Source organism: Vipera berus (genome assembly GCF_964194415.1).
Source record: "Vipera berus genome assembly, chromosome: 2".
NCBI classification, from domain to species: domain Eukaryota; kingdom Metazoa; phylum Chordata; class Lepidosauria; order Squamata; family Viperidae; genus Vipera; species Vipera berus.
This window is the reverse complement of record NC_138203.1, coordinates 185216964-185235685: the sequence shown is the minus strand read 5'-3', so window position 1 is coordinate 185235685 and position 18722 is coordinate 185216964.

Below are 18722 nucleotides of genomic sequence, written 5' to 3'. Positions count from 1 at the left end.
TGTATGCCCTTTGTTACACATGAGTTATTATATCTCTCATCTTAAATCTAATGAAAAAATGTACTGGGATCTAGCAAAAATATTGCCTTTCAACTAACCTAATGATCACCCTTTTGTCCAAATCTGAGTCAATTGATTAATTTCCATCAGGTGATGACTGACAGTGACCATATGGATAAATTTTATTTGGGATGATGTTTTCAGCCTTGACTTCCACAAGGGTGCATTCGTTGCTGTAATGAATGGACAGGTCCATCAACATTGCAGCTGGTCATTCTCTTCTGTTTCCTTCCACCTTTACCAGCATTACAGTACTTATCAAAGGAGCTGGTTGTTTGAATAGTATGTCTGAATATAATCGTTTGAGGATGATCATTTAGACTTTGAGTGAGAATTCTGAATTTGTTTACTGTTTTCTTATTTGTTTCTTTTCCTTATTATCCATTGTATTCTCAAAAGTTTTCTCTTAGAAGCTCAGTTCAAAAGTATCAATTCTCTTCCTGTCCTGTTTCTTCAAAGTCAAACTTTCCTTTACATAGGCTATCACAGGGAAAGCTATAGATTGCATGAGTCTGATTTTTATAGATATACATCCTGGCACCTGAAAATCTTTTTGAAGTCCTTCATAACTACTCTTCCAAATTGAGTCTGAAACATATATCTTACCTCCTGGTTCCTTTCCTATTTATAGTTGATCCTAAATCCAAAATCCTCACCATTCATTCTAAGACTGGTTAGCATACCTTTTGTCACTAGTTTGAACTTTTTAGTCTTTAGGGTCGTTTTTTTTTTACTTTTATTACTTGAGCTTTCACATAATATATATTTTCATATATTAGTAGTATCATCAGTATAATGGAAGCAACTGATTTTTTTTCTTCAACTTTAAAATCATGCTTGTCTTTTTTCCATGCAGCTTCCCTCAATATGTAGGTTAAATATATACATACATACATATAAAGGGACGCGGTGGCTCAGTGGGTTAGGAGGCTGAGCTTGTCGATCAGAAGGTCGGCAGTTTGGCGGATCGAATCCTGAGTGCCGCGTAACAGAGTGAGCGCCTGTTACTCGTCCCAGCTTCTGCCAACCTAGCAGTTCGAAAGCATGTAAAAATGCAAGTAGAAAAATAGGGACCACTACGGTGGGAAGGTAACAGCATTCCATGTGCCTTTGGCATCTAGTCATGCCATCCACATGACCACAGAGACATCCTCGGACAAGCACTGGCTCTTCAGCTTTGAAACAGAGATGAGCACCGGCCCCTAGAGTTGGAAATGACTAGCACGCATGTGCAGGGAACCTTTACCTTTTTTTACATACATATAAACTGTATGTATGTATATATTTCACAGTCTCACCATGTTCTATCTGTACTGTAGCTTCTTATATAGTTTGCAAGAGAGTAAGTTATTCTGAGATTCTTATTATCCTAGAGCAGGCATGTCAAACTGCCAGCCCACGGGCTGGATGTGTCACACCAAAACCATACCCACCCCATTGCCGGCAATGGGGAAAAAGTCACGATCTGTCACACGATGTTACATGACATTGCGAGTTTGATATGCCTGTCCTAGGGTATTCCTTAACTTGATATGATTGACACAATCAAATGACTGTCCATTTGATGCCTTCTCTATAGACAATGAAGCACATATTGACATATGAGGTATTCTTTGGTTAATTCAATTATCTAGAATGCATCAATATTAATATCTCTTGTTCCTCAGCCTTTTCAAAAAACAGCTTGAACATCTGGCATCTCTTTTTCCCTCAGGATTATAATCAGTTTTGGATGATCCTAGTTATTATTTTACTAGCAGGTAAAATGAATGATACTGTGTGATGGTTAACACAATCTATTAAGTCTCCTTTCAATCAGTCAGAATACAGCTAGAAGGGACCTTGTCCAAACCCTACTTAAGCTTCTGTCCTTGATTAGTTTCCATCCATTGTTTCTTGTCTTGCCTTCTGGTGGTTTGGAAAATAGTTGACCCCCCCTCATCTTTATGGCAACCTCTCAAATACTGGAATACTGCTATCATGTCCCCCTAGTCCTTCTTTCTTTAGACTGGCCAAACCCAACTTCTGTAGCCATCTTCATATGTTTTACTCTCCAGACCTTTAATCATCTTAGTTGCTCTTCTATGCACTTTTTCCAAAGTCTCAAAATCTTTGTTGTTGATCTTCAAGGTAAAAGTTTCACTAGGAAGCCCCAGACAAACAGATAAGTGGCTCCTATCGCATGGATGGATTGACCTCATAGGTAAATCTGTCAGTCTTCACTTATCCATCATGCCTGTCAGCCAGACTGAGAAAGATACTTTCACAACTGTGTTAAAGAAGTGATAAGAGTTTTGTAGAAGAAAGGTTGGATTAATCCTTTGTCCTTCACATTGGAAACACCTCCACTGACATTTAAATACTTGTTTAATTCTCTTTTGAAAGAGTGCTAACTCCTTAATTAAAAATAATCCTGAAAACATCTGGCAGGCACTGATAAGCTATGGGGTGAAATGGGATATCTTCCCAATATTATTTGATACTTCTCAGGCTGGCTGACAACCACTTGCTGAGGAGACTTGCCTCTTTTCTATCAATTGTCCAATCACACAGTTTAGCTTAGTTGATCATTAGCTCAATTCCCCTTCCTAATCTTCTTGCCAATTCAAAGATCTATCAGGACAAGTGGAAAGGGATAGCTCTTGGGGAAAAGGGTAAATTTGAAAAAAACCCTTCCCATAGCCAAAATAGTAAGACCATGGAGTTGGAAAGAAAAGGGTGTGCTCATAGCAGCTTAGAATAGTCAATGAGAGCTGGTCAGATATTAGTTCTTAATTATGTCACTGACCATATCATCAACAAGGTCACTGAATATCAAGACATGTTGGGGGAAGTGGGAAAGTGTTAATTTAACACTGGAACAGCTGAAGGTAAATGTAAACTATTCCCATGATGGTCTGAAGATGAGAAGAAGGCAATATTATCAAGTTATTTCCTTTAAAAAGAACAAGCCATCTTCATACCAGTATGTTGTATTGGATTGGATTGGATTGGATTGGATTGGATTGGATTGGATTGGATTGGATTGAAGTGGGTTGGATTGAAGTGGATTGGATTGAAGTGGATTGAACTGAGTTGGATTTGTATTGCTGCTTATCTCACTACACTACACTAACTCTGGGTGGCTGACAACAGTTAAAACAATACCCAAATCATAAAATAATTAATTAAAAAACCATTTATAAACTCCAATGAAAACTGTTTAAAACAGGCAAAATAACTACAGCCAGAGTCAACATCCAATGATGAGCCCATTATCACTTTGTGCTGCCTAGGAATAGAAAATTAGAAATATTAGAAAATATTGAAGTACTAAGTAAGATGCAAAGAATGTATTTTCTGATAAAACAGGAACTGTCCCTAGCAGACAGTGTGATAACAACAATTCATAGATATGGATTTAAAAAGGGATTGGATAATTTCTTCAGAAATAGGAAACTCAAGGGATATAGCATGTTTTGATGACCACATTTTACTTCCTATTTTGAATTTCAAATGTTTAAATGAAGTTATTTGGGAGCAGTAGTAGAAGATGTGATAGTCATCATATTCTGTTAGATTTCAGAATATATTTTGTTTTGTTACCATGGGAAGATACAGAATAATATGTCTTTGGCCCAATAGAATCTTTAATTCCTTTATTTTCTTTCTTTTAATATTGTATATGTCATCCATTCTCTAAGTGGCTTACAAATATTTAATTATGTAATTTAATAAAAGTGAAAACTTTTGAAAAAATCAACACCATAAATTTCTAACCTATAAATAAAGCTTGGATAAAGATGTAGTTTAAAACATGTATATTTTATAAGGATGTACCATCTTCAACTTTAAGTCATATTCCAAAATACAGACACAACCATAATTCTCACTCTGAGCTTTCTGCTAAAAGGCAACACTTACCATTTCCCTATTACTGCCAAGAAATCCATATAGACATGCATAAAATTATCAAGAATCCAGCTTGACTTGAAAAAGATGTTATCTACCTCTTCTTTATTGCTGGTAGTTGGATATGACCAGGGTCCATAATGTTGCCTCTTAATATGCTTAATAAAACTGTTCAATATGTTTCTTATTATGGATGTGGTACCAATGGCATGCTTTATGTTCATTCAAACTTTTGACATGTTTCAAATGGAGCATTCAAATGTTACATTGTAATATATTGTAATTACAGATATTGTGTGTAAAATGCTTGCTTTCTGAACATTTTTTCGGCTTGATGCATTTTTTAAAAAAAATGTAGTTTAAAAATACAATGGCTAGGCTTTCAGGTCTTTGAGTTATCACAATATTAAAGTACAATTGTTGCTTTGCTTCAAGAGTTTTAAAAAGAAGAGAAAAAAGAAAGAATAACATGGTGAAATCCTATTTTTTTGCAAGAGGGAAAGTATTTTGTACATATCACGTATTTCATTTGCTGTACAAAAGAAATTACATTTTAGTACTTTAATAGCACTTCAAATATTACATATCATCAGCATATTTGATTTATAAATTATTAAAGGAATAAAATGAAATATTCTGTTTAATCCAATTAATTTGAAGTAACTTCTATTTCTACAGCTCTAGAATGTGCTTATCCTTTGTAGTCTTTTGTTACAGTTGTATGTTGACAATTAGCCATGGAAAACTAATTTTCAGCCTATTATTCTGTCCATTTTTCCTTCAAGCAATTTCATTTATTTGAATTTCCAAGCACAAATATACATTTTTAACATTATCCCCTCTTTGTAAAATATCTCCTTTTCTTTTCTTGACCAGGTTCTGAGTGTGTAAAAGAAGACAGCATGAAAGGCTGGTGTGCCCTTTTAAACTTCCCATGTCTGGGGACTTATAGGATGTCAAAGAGGCATAAAAACATAGATTCAGAGGACTGGAAATGACCCAAGGCAGGACATCAGACAAGACAATAATATATTTGCTCATTAACACCAGCTTCTCAGCTGCAGGACTGGGAACTTTATGTGAATATATTTAGATCCAGGCTACTTGATTTAGGGCATTGGCCCTTTGGTTGTCTTGGTGGACAGTGTATGAGAAAAAGATTTTGATAGTGCCAGCCATGGTATCTTTTTTAACTGCTTGCGAAGATGAAACAAAGGATACATTTTAAGTGTTTCTGGGTCATATAGAAAGGACCCTTTCAAAGTATGAGGAAGGGACATTAAAATTTCATACATTAATTAATGATATCCCTCTGGTAGGATCTTGTGTTTTATCCATAGTTATATAGGTTTACATTGTGACACTGCATATCAAGGTTCCTTTTTTCCCTTTTTAATTGCTGCACTTGCTGATCTATAAACACTTTTGCCCTTCTTCAGAATCTGACAATGATTATTTCTTGTGAATATCTCTAATAATATAGGCATACAGATCAAAATACAAGGTTTTTTTTCCTTTTACTAAATTTCTATATTTGAAGAAGACTTTCAGCTTCCTGTAGGTCATTGGGTAGGTAAAGGAAAGCTAACTCGACTGCTGCTTGAAGTGAAATTGGAATACAATGAGACTTTCATGTAATTGGTTACACAAGTATTCTTTCAGAATGGGTTAAAAAAAAAACTAGGGCACCTTCAGAAAACAGACATGTTTTATGTTCCTACTTCAAAAGCCCAATTGCCTTTTTGCTAAATCAGGTGCCAAAGCAAAAAGGGAATAAGGAAAAAAAATATGTCCTGCATGGTTGAGTTGACCTAATTCTACATTTGTTCAGATTGGATTTAGGATAGTTATTTTTATGCTATGAAATACAACTAAGAAGAGAGCACTCTATATTTCTCTATATGCTTTATTCTTATCCCACCAACTGAACTTACAGAATTACTTCCCTGAGAAATGACAATTACTGGTCATATAAACTATACCAAATTATTGTGGGATGCTATGAAATATATCTTATATATCTCATGGTCTATAATCATCAGAAGTATCATTGTCCTCTCTCTCTCTCATCTCCTTCTTTCCCACCCCTAAAAAAGCTCAGAATACACTAGACCAGTTTGCATTCTGTCAGCACAACAACCCTGTGAAATTAGTCAACTAGAACAAAGGTGATTGGGTCAAAGTATACTTCATGGCTGAATAAGGGACTTGCCTCATCCTAATCCGATTTCATTTGAAAGGGCCCATATGTTACCCAGCACAATTAAATCTTGGGGTGATGCCTGTATATGCTTCTAGCATATTGAACAAATTTCTCTCAATATTTTGTTTCATCTCATACAAAGAGAAAGCTTTTGAAAAGATTCATCTAAATTTCTTCTGTCTCAGTTCAGGACTAAATATACTGAAGTAAGATATTGCCATATTTTATAGTAGTTTGGAATATGAACTTAATAAAAACAACCACAATTTCATGCACTCAGATATCCCAGGATTCTGAACAGAAAGACTCTATATCGGAGCTTCTTTGTGTCTGTCTGTGAGGCACCATGGTGATAGTATTTCTTTGAAAGGTAATTGCTTCTCAGTAGGCATGTGCCTTAAATGCAGCATGTGTCTTTTGTGCTCAATAAATTAGTTTGAGGTACATCAATACATCACATTTTAAGTGTGAGGGAATAGGAGATATAAGAAAAACTGCATGGTTTTACGATCTATAATCCTGCAATCGTGAATTTCAGTTCCTGCCACATTTGCTCACTAACCTACTTGCCTGTTTTCTTATACCATTTTCTGTGAATTCAAAGGGCTATGCAGAAATGATATTTTAAAATGAAATAATTGTTTGGTTGTTCACACAAACATTTCTACATCATCCTGAGCCTGAATTAGAAAAGGGAATTTAAAATTGTTTTCTGCAACATGTGTCTCCATGACATTCAAAGTCAGAACGGTTGTCCCAGACTCATTTGCAACCATGCATATAAAGAGATTGTGTTTCTGCAACCCTCAATATAAACTCATTTTGAAATCCCTGCCAGTGCCAAGATTTGAAATCAACACATTTTATTCCTAGTGCATTGAACCCACAATTACCCAAAAGAATGATCAAGCAGTCTAGAAGAAATTAAAAACACTAAGGAGGAAAGGTTGGGAAATGTGCTTAATGCTTTATTCATGAGTCAAATATAACACTAGTGGGATGGAAGGCTGGTGCAGGCGATTTTCCCTTCCAGTAGCGATTCTCTGACACAGATTAAAATTAACCGAGGGAAGAGTAACTCCTGCTAAGCATGTTTCTAGCTATCAGTAATGGTGACACACTTGTAGAATTATTGAACATATCTCAATTTAGCCACATTTTGAGCAGACACATTAAAATCAATGGGATTCTACATTAAACATAATTCTATCTGTATGTCTGTCCTGTCTGTATCTTCCTTCCAAGAATAATCAAATGCCTAAGAAAAGGAGGACAAGTGAACCAGTAGTAATAATTTATAGCACATCCCAGCCATCATTAAGATAACATAAGCTTTGTCCTCTTGACATAATATTGATGCAACAATGGTTAGATGTCTCTAGAATACACTTAAACACCAAGTGGGAAAGAGAGAGGGGGGGGGAGAGAGAGAGAAGCAAAGGCAGAGAAGAAAGGAGAAGGATAGAGAAGGAAAGATATAGATATGGAAAATATGTACCAGAAAGCATGAGTGCTACAACAGTAGTATAAAAGAATTATATAGGTAAGGGTTATTGGTGCCCATTAGGCTACTGCTATCATCATTAATGAGAGACAGTTTAAAATTATCTCAGAGTTAATTGTCTTAAAGAGAGGGATAAAGAATGCTTGATAGGCCCAATGCAAAACTGTAATAGGGCTAAAAGAGTGAAGGGAAGCATGCAAACAGTATTTCGTACTGATCTCCTCATGTTCTTTCATAGTGTGCCGTCAGTACTGTTCTCTGTTTGCTTGGTTTTAGAGATAAGATAATTTCCTCCCCTTTCTAGACTATTTCATGTTCCTCACTTGATTCTGTTCTTTCGCCCTGCTCTATTATCAAACAAAATTACATTTCTAACCTGCCTGTTCATCTGTCTGGCTTCAGTGAGACATATATCTGAGAAATGGACAGCCTGGTCTCTTTCTCTGTGTTCCAATGGCTCCTATTAATGAGTTTAGCTGAAGGTATCATGCTGTGATTTTTGCTCACCATTTTAACTAACACATTGCACTCCAGGGAAATTGTCACTGAAATCCTGATGCTGCCCTTTATCCCTTAATTCTCATGAAACATGGGATTGGATTATGCCACATCTGTCAGTTAAAATACAATCACACTGGCCATTTGGGACCTAATTACAACTGGTGTCAAATTCATATTTCATAATTTTTTTCACTTTTTTGGAAGAAAAAGCAATGTACCATGTTTCCCGGAAAGTAAGACCCTGTCTTACTTTCTTTGGGGCTCTGAAATAAGCAGAAGGTGTTACTTTTGGGGAGGGCTTACTTTTTGCCAGTACCGGCACCAGTAGGCTGTGAGCATGTGGGGTGTGATAGGGCCTGTGCATGGGGTGGAGAAGCAATGCAGCAGCGAGGGCATGGTGGTGGACCAGGTATGGTACTGGTGTGGTCATGGTGGGCAGTGGCGGAAAGGTCACAGAGCCTGGTGTGGGGCAAGTCAGCCCAGATCTTCCATGCAACCACTGGAGTGACCCCCTGCTGCCAGACTTCCAGGGCCCTTTGCCACCGGACACTGGTAGCACCAGCTACCACTGGCCCCGCCCTCTCCATCCCACCACCTGCTTGTCTGTGGCCACAACAAACTAAACCTTTGGTGAGCCCCAACCTCTGCCCACCCTGCCTACTGGCCCTACTGTTGATGGGACATTTCTTAGCCACATCAGGTGGGGTGCATTTCTCGGCCATGTCGGGTGGAGTGCAGCCTCCCAGATATGGGCCGACTCATTCCACCCCACGCTAAGGCTTAGCTTACTTTCAGGCGGGGCTTACTTTTGGAATAGGGTTTACTTTTGGGGAAACACGGTATTACTGAGGAACAGCAATTGAGTAATAAATAGAAATATTTTAAGGCCCTTTCCCATTCTTCATTCCCCGGAAGGTCTACTGTCAATGTTTCTCCCTCTCACCCTGGTGAGGAGGGAGGGAGGATAGGCAGTGGAGACAGGATATCCCTTTGATCAACCTGATTTTAAAAATAGGGCCGCCCACATAATGTTAAAAAGAAAAGTGCAAGAAGTTATTTTACTTGTCCATGCTTATTTGCTGGGCAAAGAAAAAGTATAGGAAGTTAATCTTGGAAAGAATAGTAATTTTTCTCTCTTCTCTCACTGACTCTGCATGTTGTGGTAGTTCTTCACATTGAGTAATGACAGGGTGTGGCTACACTCTGGTTTCTCTTCAAATTGCATCGATTTTTTCACCTTTTAAAGAATATAAATGCTTATGACAGAGGATCAGTCGGGTTTTGCTCATTGCTTTTCTCCTCCTCCATCCTTGTCAAGAAAGAGGAAGCATGAGTAGGCAGAATGTAACAGAATATATAACAGAATAATGGAGCTATAAGGGACCTTGAAGTTCTTATAGTCCAACCCCCTCCTGCCCAAGTAGGAGACCCTATACCATTCCAGACAATTGTCTGTCCAGTTTTTTCTTAAAAACCTCACCTCCTTTCCAATATTTCCTACCTTTCCACTAAGGGCGATGACCTTGATAGAATTATGTAGTTGCCTAGGCAAAAGGGCTGCAGCATTTTTAAGCCCAGAATGGGATAACATTTGGAAGCAGCTCAAGCAGATGTTCCCTAATTCACTGAACAATATGAGGGGGAAAGAGTATTTTTTACCTTCCTGTGGAGTTGATATCTTGGTCTAGTCTACCAGGTGAGGCCTACCTCTGCCAAGTTCAGCCTTTCCTTTTGCATTGGCCCAAGTAGAAAATAAATAAGCACATGGAGAGTCAACTGAGCAATCTAAGACCAACACAATAATTATTTACTCCCCCACCAAAAAAAAAATGGACGGAGGCTAACTCAATGTCTTACAACATTGAGAATTTCATTACCTGGCAAGAATCATCCCTACTTTCAGAGGGAGAATGATGGTGATCAAATGTAACGTGGTTGTAAAGGTACTAAAGTGTTGAAGTAGAACTGGGAACCCTAACTTTAGTCATCCTAGGCCATGGAAATTCACTGGACTATTCTGGATGAATCTCTTAGTTTAATCTAGTTTAATGTAAATCACAGAATTGTTCTTGTAGGATAAAAGGGGAACCTCTACACAAACCATCTTGCACTGCTGGAGGAAATCTGCATATAAACCTAAACAACAACAATAATGTCATTTTGCCTCTCTTGTCTAGCTAAAGGAAGGTGGAAAGTGAGCTATTAAGGACACTCTAGATCAGAAGCCCCCAACCTTTTGGGCACCAGGAACCAGTTCTATAGAGAAAGATTTTTCTGTGGACCAGAGGGGACATGGCTTCAGGTGCTGCCTTCATCCAGCAGATGGGGCTTCACTTGTTTGCATGGCTTGATTGCTGGCATGCCGCAGCCCAGTGCCGGTTCACAGACTGGGGTTTGGGGACCCCTGCTCTAGCTCAAGCTTTCTCTATAATGGTCTAACCTTCAGGTCTATGCTTCCAAAAGTAGATAAACCAGCTAGGAAGCCTACTTTCTTCTCTGCCTGTTTCCAGAAATGTAGAAGCTCTGTAGGGATGCTTTTGTGATAAAGGACCAGGATGCCTTTTGGCTGGAAAATTCCATAACCTCTTTGAAGGCTTGATAAGAGGAACATAAAATGGTATTATATATTAGAGAAAGACAGGGAAAGGCTTGTGGGATGAATAGCCTCTTCCAACTATCTACACATCCAGCATCACCTAAGACTTTATTAGAGTATTCATGCCTGAATAAATCTGACCATCTCACAACAGATGATCTCCTGAAAGTTCAAATTAGAGTATATGTTACAAAAAAAGGAAGTAGTAGATAATTATTTTATTCACTTATTTTTTTTTTCAAATGTTTACACCACACAACTCACCTGAGTGACTCTAGGCAGTTTACAAATGGCATATTAGGATGGGGCAGGTAGTAATATTTATTTATTGATTAAATAAATTTGTATAAGCACAAACACTTTTGAAACAGACCAAAGCTCAAAAACATCTACTATTGTGCTTCCAACAATCACTGGGTGCAGCGCTAGGAACTTTTCAAGCTAGATGATGTTATCCATTGGAGGACCAGGACAACTATTTTTATTTGCAGTGGCAAAAGATTGAATTTTGCTATTTTGGGAGATAATTTAACAATGACATCAGAGAAGGAGAAAAATCATCCAGCATAGCATTCTCTGAATTCATAAAGAGTAGAACTTATCTGTGTTTTTTATAGGAGGTCTGCTGCTACATGCTGACTAACAGTTGTATTACTGTCCAACTGGAAGCTCAAGATCTCTGGTAAAGTTTTGTCAGAAGGCAAAAAGAAAGAAAGGGAGGTGTTCAGTTCAGCAACAAAGCCAGAATAGGTCCAAGCCAAATTTTAAAGTAAGGACGATAGTCAGCCCTTTTAGAGTTTAAGAAGCTATTAAATAATCGCTCAAAAATATAGAAGCACAAACCAGGAAGAAAGATGGTTGAAACCAGAAAAAGGAAGATACTTTAGTCAAACTCAGTATTTAGGCAGGATGCTAGGAATATCATGATATGCAAAGCTTCTTATTTTTTGTAGAATATTTAAGGTAGTTTTCTTGCTTTCAGGTTGTTCTGTCTTGATTACTAAGATATTGAAGGAGGCTCAATGTCTTTTAATTCTGAGTCAGGTAAAAGTTGCCTATATTTCAATTAGAGACAAAGTTATATCTATCTATCTGTCTGTCTGTCTGTCTGTCTGTCTATCTATCTGATAATATTTGCTTTCTAAACAAGTGTTGTTTCCTGAACAGCTTCTTATTGATCTAATTCATCCCCCAGGAATTATTTATGACCATTTCATCAAACTGAAGGTCTTTTGTTAATGCTCAGTGCATTTATTAGTTGAAACTATGACGTTCTGTGCAAACACCATGAAATGAATGTAATTCCAAGTACCAATGCCCTCTTAATCAGTTCTCTAATAAGTCATGCTCTGTTAACTTAATCAGCAAAGATTATTTATTAAATGTTTTCATTGTTATGTCATGCTTAAGACTGTCTTAGAATATAAATAACACACACACACACACACACACACACACACACACACAATGTTTTTGGTGGTCAAACAAATAACCATTTGCTTTCTTTAGGGATAAGTCTTTTTGCATGGATATATCATGTGCTAGCTTAGAGTACTTTGTAAATCCAAAGTGCCATTAGTGATGAAAACTGGGATGTATTTTTATGACCAATTTCACCATTGAGAAAGGAGCAATGTCTTCTGTGTTAGAAATTTGCTTCCCATTGATGAAAGAGCAGAAATTGTTCATATAGGATGATGGGAAGAAAAAGGGGAAATATCTCTGTTTTCAAGCTAAAAAGCAGATGCCTCTTTGCATTACAGCATAGCAATTGCAATAGCACTTAAATTTATATACTCTTTCATAGTGCTTTACAGCCCTCTCTAAGCAGTGTGCCTGTTGCCCCCAACAATCTGGGTCCCCATTTTACCAACCTCAGAAGGTTGGAAGGCTGAGTCAATCTTGAACCCCATCAGGATCAAACTGCTGACAATTGGCAAAATTAGCTTGCAATACTGTATCCTAACCTCTGTGCCACCACGGCTCTCAGACCCCAATAATAATTAGTTATAAGACTCCAATTAAAAAAAAAACACCTGTGTTTAGATAAATTAAAACATTCCTTTAAGAAGATGAGATTCTGAGTATTTTCAACTGTTTTATTGTGGCTGTGGTTGTTTTGCAATGAAGTTATAAAGAGCTATGTTGCAAAAAAGGGAGCAGAGACCTCCAATAATCTGTCAATAGTGAGTTGTCTAAGATCAATTTTACACGATACATTTTGAATATTCTTATATTATTCTCCTTACTTGTTATAACCTGATTGCTACTCCATCAGGTTAAAACAGAATACCCTAACATTATTTGTGAAATGTCTGGTGATTGGATTGGAGACTTAGATTCCATTGTGTCTTAGAATGGACAGAAAATATTTAGGTATGGTCAGCTACAATTGCCTAAAAGAGTACAGTCTTAGGAATTATACCATATGCCCCTTTGTCTATAGCAGGGGTTCCCAAACAGGGGTGCTCGCACCCCCTGGGGGTGCGAGGTAATATTCCAGGGGGTGCAAAAACTTGGGTTTTCAAAATTATACTGTATATGTATTATACTATAATATGTATTCCAAAGTTTTGTAAGGGGTGCAAGAATATATGAGAAGTGTTCTAGGGGTGCAGGGTATAGAAAAGGTTGGGAACCACTGGTCTATAGGCAGATCATCTCACTTTTGAAAATTAGTACACATTGTCTTATGACTCATCTTAAACTACTGTTCTTCACAACTGATGTTGCAAGATAAAGACTTCTTGTAACACTAGAATATAATCCACACTATTTTTTTCCATGTTTCCTCACCATTTACAGTAGTTAATTTCTCACTCTTGAAATTTTTGTTAAGCTCTTAAATATGTCATCATCCTAATGAGATAGCTTCAGTAAGTTGCTATTAAAATACTTAATAACATTATGGTAGTTAGCCTATAATAATCTCTGATAAATTACAACTTTAATATGTTGGTTGGGGCACTGTTGATTAAGTGTAAAAACAACTGTATGTCTTGAGGATATTATATCTAAGTGGTTTTTTTTAATGGAATCCTACAATCATTTTTGTATGGTAGGTTTCATTACTTCCTGAAGTCTTTTTCTGTTCTAATATTAATCTCCTTTATCAGGCTGGATAGTGACAAATATACCTGTGTGATATAGGCATGCCATACAAAGAGTGACCTAAAAAGATTTAAAGCCTAACAGCCAGGCACAAAAAAATGTATATGTTCCATCTGCTTTGTTCTCTTCATTTTATATTGCTTCTTAAGTGTCCTGTTAACATTCTTCATTATTATGAAATGGGCCACAGAGCTAACTACTGTTGGTAACTGAGTGACATTTTTATGGCAAACCACCATGCAAGATTCTATAAATTGTCCAAAGTTGTTGGGGATAAACTGTATACGTTTTTGACAAAGGATAAAGTCTTTCATGCTTGTTACACAATTATAATAGCACGGACTGTGTCTCATCTCAAGACTGAGTTGTTGATTATGGACTTTTCAGAGAAGCTGGATTGATTCCTGAGAAGCTTTCAGTAAAAGATGGTTTCAGGATGACAATACACAGAGAAGTAAATACACACTAGTAAGTTCAACTTCAAACACAAAACAAATCAGGGAGATCTGTTCCTGTAGTCCAAGTGTAATAATAATAATAATAAGTTGGAAGGTACCATGGAGGTCATCTAGTCCAACCCCCTGCTCAGGCAGGAAACCCTATACCATTTCAGAGAAGTGGCTGGCCAGTCTCTTCTTAAAAACTTCCAGTGTTGGAGCATTCACCACTTCTGGAGGCAGGTTGTTCCACTGGTTAATTGTTCTAACTGTCAGGAAGTTTCTCCTTAGCTCTAGGTTGCTTCTCTCCTTGACTAGTTTCCATCTGTTGCTTCTCGTCCTGCCACCAGGTGCTTCGGAGAATAGCTTGACTCCTCCATTTTTGTGGCAGCCCCTGAGATATTGGAACACTGTTATCATGTCACCCCTTACCCTTCTCGTCGTTAAACTACACATACCCAATTCCAGCAACCGTTCCCTATATGTTTTAGACTCCAGTCCCCTAATCATCTTTGTTGCTCTTCTCTGTACTCTTTCTAGAGTCTCAACATCTTTTTTACATCGTGGTGACCAAAACTGGATGCAGTATTCTAGGTGTGGACTTACCAAGGCATTGTAACGTGGTATTAGTACTTCATGCGATCTTGATTCTATTCCTCTGTTAATGCAGCCTAGCACTGTGTTGGCTTTTTTGGCAGCTGCAGCACACTGCTGGCTCATATTTAAGTGATTGTCCACTAGGACTCCGAGATCTCTTTCACAGTTGCTACTATTGAGCAAGTTACCCCCTATACTATACCTGTGCATTTGATTTTTCCTGCCTAAATGTAGAACCTTACTTTTTTCACAATTGAATTTCATTTTGTTAGATAGTGCCCAGTGTTCGAGTCTGTCCAGATCCTCCTGTATCTTAAGCCTATCTTCTGGAGTATTGGCTATTCCTGCCAGCTTAGTGTCATCTGCAAATTTGATGAGTTCCCCATCTATCCCCTCATCCAAATCATTGATGAAGATGTTGAAGAGCACTGGGCCCAGAACAGAGGCCTGGGGCACCCCACTACACACTTCCTTCCATGTAGATGCAGTTCCATTGAGGACCACATGCTGAGTATGGCCTGTCAGCCAGCTACGAATCCATCTGGTGGTGATGCTGTCTAACCCACATTTTTCCATCTTATCAAGTAGTAGGTTGTGATCTACTTTATCAAATGCCTTACTGAAGTCCAAGTAAATTATATCTACAGCATTCCTCTGGTCCACTAATTTTGTCACTTGGTCAAAGAATGCAATAAGATTTGTCTGGCATGATCTATTTTTGACAAATCCATGTTGGCTTTTAGTGATAACTTTGTTCTCATCAAGGTGTTTGCTGATTTATTGTTTGATTATCTTTTCCAGAATCTTCCCAGGTATTGAGGTCAGGCTGATAGGTCTGTAGTTTCCTGGATCTATTTTTTCCCTTTTTTGAAGATGGGAACTACATCAGCTCTCTTCCAGTCATCTGGTAGTTCCCCAGTGCTGCAGGATCTTTGAAAAATACAGTTCAGTGGTTCTGAGATCACGTCTGCCAGTTCCTTGAGAACCTTGGGGTGTAATCCGTTTGGTCCTGGTGATTTGAACTCATCTAGGCTGGGCAGGTGCTCACTTACCATTTTCTTGCCTATCTTAACTTGTGTTTCTTATTCTGTTTTTTATGGCACTGGTTTTGGTAGGTTGGACTGTTTTTTTCCCTTTGTGTAAAGACATATGCAAAAAACAAGTTAAATAGTTCTGCTTTCTCCCTGTTGCTTGTCACCTTCTTGCCACTTTCCCCCACTAATGGACCAATCATTTCCTTAACTTTTTTCTTGTTTTTTATATGTTGAAAGAAGCTTTTTTTGTTATTTTTGACTTTGGTCACAAGCCTTAGTTCATTTTGAGCCTTAGCTTCTCTCACTTCATCTTTGCAGGCACGGGCTGTTTGCTGATATTCTGACTTAGTTATGTGCCCCTCTTTCCACTTCTTATACTTGTCCTTTTTATCTTTCAGTTTATCAGAGAGTTCTTTATGCAGCCATGCTGGTTTCTTTTGAAAGCTGTTATTTTTCTTCTTTGTTGGTATTGTGCTAGACTGGGCTTTTATTATCTCACTTTTCAAAATTTCCCAAGCTTCGTGAGTTGTTTTCCCCTTTAGGATTCTCATCCATGGAATTCTTCCCATGGTCTCTCTAAGTTTATTGAAATTAGCTCTTTTAAAGTCCAAGACTCTAGTTTGGCTGTGTTCTATTGCTTGTGCCTCCAGAATGTGGAATTCCAATATTGCATGATCACTTCCCCCCAAGGTTCCTGTGGCTTCGACACCTTCTATCATTTCATCTCTGTTAGTGAGAATTAAATCCAATATGGCTAATCCCCTAGTTCCCTTCTCTACTTTTTGGGAGACAAAGTTGTCTGCTAGGTTTGTCAGGAATCTGTTAGATCTTCCACTTGCTGCAGAATTTGTCTCCCAGTTGATATCAGGGTAATTAAAGTCCCCCATTACTATTGTGATGTGCTTCCTACATACCATAGTTAACTGACTAGCAAAAAGTTCATCTATTTCCTCTGCTTGGTTGGGCGGCCTATATTATACACCTATGGCAATGTCATTTTCCCCCCTTTTATATTGACCCAAATACATTCAAGTTTACAGTTTTCATCATTGTTGTGCTCTATTTCTGTAGAGATAAAGTTATTTCTTATATAGAGAGCAACTCCACCTCCTCTTTTGTTTAGTCTGTTTCTTTTAAATAATTTAAATCCCTCTAGCTGTGTGTTCCATTTGTGGGTTTCATCCCACCATGTTTCTGTAATGGCAACAATATCATATCCGCCCTCATTTACCTGAATTTCTAGTTCACCCTGCTTGCTGTTCATACTCTGTGCATTGGTGTATAGACATTTGAGTCATTTATGACTGACCCTGTGTTTACTTGCTACATAACTTATGTGGTGTCTGAGTTCCCCTATTTTCTTAGATTGCCGGGGACAGTGATGTTCTGTATCAATTAACTCACTGTCCCCGTTGTTTAGTTTAAATATTCCTCCAGAAAAGCTGTGAATTTATTGCCAAGTAACTCAGACCCTTTCTTGGATGGATGCAGACCATCTCTTTTGTACATTTTTTTATTGGACCAGCTACAGAGATCGTGACTAATATAACCAAAGCCTTCTCCTTTACACCACTCCTTTAGCCACATATTAAATTCTGCTATATGCTGGCCTTTTCTATTTTGCTCTGTATACACTGGTAATACCTCTGAAAAAGTGAACCTACAGCCTATTCTGCTGAGTTCCTGCCCCAAGCTCTGGAAATCATTCTGCACACAGAGTACATCGTTTTGGGACAGATCGTTAGTGCCAAGATGTACAATGGCATCCACATCACAGTCTTTGCTGGCATTGTTGACTATTTTGAAAATACGCTTCTTGTCCCTACTGGCAGTAGCACCTGGAAGACACCTGACCTCTTTTGAAACCTCTGTATCCTTTCCTAAATTTACATCCCTTGTAATTGAATCACCAACCAGAAGGTGGCTTCTCTTTTTGGGTACCTTTCTTTTCTTGCATGACTGATGTGTAATAGCTGATTCGCACTTCTCGCTGTCAAAAATAAGTTCATCTCGGACCATGGTCCCCTGCTTATTTGAGTAATCATCACAATTACCTTGACCTATTTCCTTAATGTCTTTGTTAAGGTCAGCAAGGGCACTGTATCTGTTATGCAGGGACACAGCTAAAGCTTTGGGTTTATGGTTCACAGCTCTCACCCTGCCAGATCCCACGGTTGTCCACACTGCCCTTCTCCTGCAGGATCTTTGAGGTAGAGGGGGTTGATAGCGTGGAGTCTCAGTAGAGTAGGAGGGATGAACTGAACACCTGATTTCTGCCTGAAGAGCGCAGATTACAGACCGTAGATGAATAATATGTCCTTGTTGACTAGTAATTTGTGTACAGATAGGACAGTTTCCCAGTTTGAAAAGAGTGCTGCGAAAGACAGCTGCAAAACAAGTGTTGCACTGAACTAAGCCAGACATGCTGAGATGAAAGGAATCTCAGATGCACTTGCCCTGAATGTACTACCACTATTTTTGATTTTGTTATATGATTCGTGCACCGTTAGGCACGCGGGCCGCTACTGTGCTCCTCCACCCACTTCTCCTTAACTCACAGTTTTGTAGCTTTTCCCAGCAGCCTCTGGCAGTTTAAAAGCAAAGAGGGTCCAATCAGTTTAAAAGCAAAGAGGCTCCAATCAGCAAGGACTTAGCTACTGTGCTCCTTCACCCACTTCTCCTTAACTCACAGTTTTGTAGCTTTTCCCAGCAGCCTCTGGCAGTTTAAAAGCAAAGAGGGTCCCATCAGTTTAAAAGCAAAGAGGCTCCAATCAGCAAGGACTTAGCT